The sequence below is a fragment of the Sinocyclocheilus rhinocerous genome, unplaced genomic scaffold (genome assembly GCF_001515625.1).
Source record: "Sinocyclocheilus rhinocerous isolate Xijiao unplaced genomic scaffold, SAMN03320098_v1.1 scaffold271, whole genome shotgun sequence".
In the NCBI taxonomy this organism is placed as follows: domain Eukaryota; kingdom Metazoa; phylum Chordata; class Actinopteri; order Cypriniformes; family Cyprinidae; genus Sinocyclocheilus; species Sinocyclocheilus rhinocerous.
This window is the reverse complement of record NW_015657574.1, coordinates 1419094-1420639: the sequence shown is the minus strand read 5'-3', so window position 1 is coordinate 1420639 and position 1546 is coordinate 1419094. Positions and strand designations below refer to the sequence as shown.

Genomic DNA, 1546 nt, shown 5'->3' with positions numbered 1-1546 from the left:
GCTTGCATAATACATACATCTGGATGTTCCTCGTGAACTGTACTGGACAGTGTATTGTACTACACAGAGTAGGTAACTGTACGCTTGAACTGGCAGAAGTATCGTGCATAAAACGATAAATAGATTTTGTCAAATCAATAATGTTTACGATAACGATAATTAGCCAACATAAAATAAGTAAAAGCGTATGATGTATCTGTAAACAACTGCTCAGTGTACAACTTTTCCCTCAAAAGCGCATAAAAAAGCATCAAAATACTTTAAAGGTATTCAAACTGTAATACACTCTGCCGAAGGCTTGCTTATAATTTAGACATTTGTAGGCTACAGTAGGCTATAACTCCTCGTAGCAGTAATTCATCTAGGTATTTACGATACATTGAGAATATCTGTTCATTCCAGGAGACCGTTTGAATGTAAGCGCCCATATTTATGACAAATTTCAGCCTCATATTTGGAAATGTCCATGTCTTACCTTGCGACTCAGCAATCCAGGTGTCCGGCTCATTCGATTTGATTCAGTGACAATTTGACAGTCGACTGGCTTTCCAAAGAAATGTCAAACGGTTTGAATCCGAGTCTCGCATTGCAGAAGCCCGTGAGGCGCCGGTAAACTCGGTAAACAACAATACCTGTGATTTCTAAAGATGAACACGAGCGCCGAAACAATGAGCAACCTGCTAAACGTTTATGGTTGAAGCAGTTCTCGAGCAACAGATATCCGCCTTTACTAAACATAGGCAATACCTGAAAGGCAAGTAAAATTACTGACAGTAACACGGTAAAGCTTAGAAGAGTCGTACTGTACACCGCACTTCATAGTAGTATGAGTCCGCGCGCATCTTTCAGTTGAGCTGCTCAGGACCGCGCGAACTTCCTTGTCAGAAGCTTTAAAACCACAAAAAACCTTTCTCTTGCCCCTTGATTTTATTGTATGAATTCATCAAGCCACCTTAGTCAGATTATTGCTGCGCAAAGCTGTAAATACCCGTTCCATAAAAGTCAGTATGGTTTGTTCTGAGAGAACAAGGTGAAAATGCTGTCAGTGACGGAGCGAACGTACTTTCCGTTGTGCGTCCCTCCAAACAGGACGCGAAATATGTACCATGTGTCCTGCGTGCGTTGATGTGTTTCCGTTGACTCTCCTCTAGCCGATATAAAACACAATACGGCAGGTTTGCGTGGGACGAAGATCTTGGGGCTATAAAGCGTATCGATTTCACATCTTGTGAGGGAAGCTCCGCTGGGGATGTTGATGATAAATATTACAGCAAAGTATTTATTTATTTTTTTGTTCCATGAGTTAGAGGTCCATGGAAAAGGGGTGTAGATGGACATACTGTATTTAGGGACAACCCTTTAGGAGGAAGGGACATGATTGGGTCATTCTATGAAAAGGGTTATTTTTTTAAAGGGGTCATCTGATGCGATTTAAATTTTTCCTTTCTCTTTGGAGTGTTGCAAGCTCTTGGTGCATAAAGAAGATCTGTAAAGTTAAAGGGGTCCTATTATGCTTTTTCACTTTTTTAATTTTAGTCAGTGTGTA

The 1546-nt window shown here is 40.6% G+C and overlaps 1 protein-coding gene across 1 annotated transcript in view; it reads right to left on the bottom strand.

The window, feature by feature from the left end:
- Window positions 1-1012, bottom strand: part of LOC107721388 (synapse differentiation-inducing gene protein 1-like) — a 30827-nt gene extending 29815 nt beyond the window's left edge. Inside the window, exon 1 of the mRNA XM_016529389.1 lies at window positions 476-1012. The gene's annotated coding sequence lies outside the window, so the exon portion shown is untranslated. The remainder of the gene's footprint in view (window positions 1-475) is intronic.
- Between the last annotated feature and the right edge of the window lie 534 nt (window positions 1013-1546).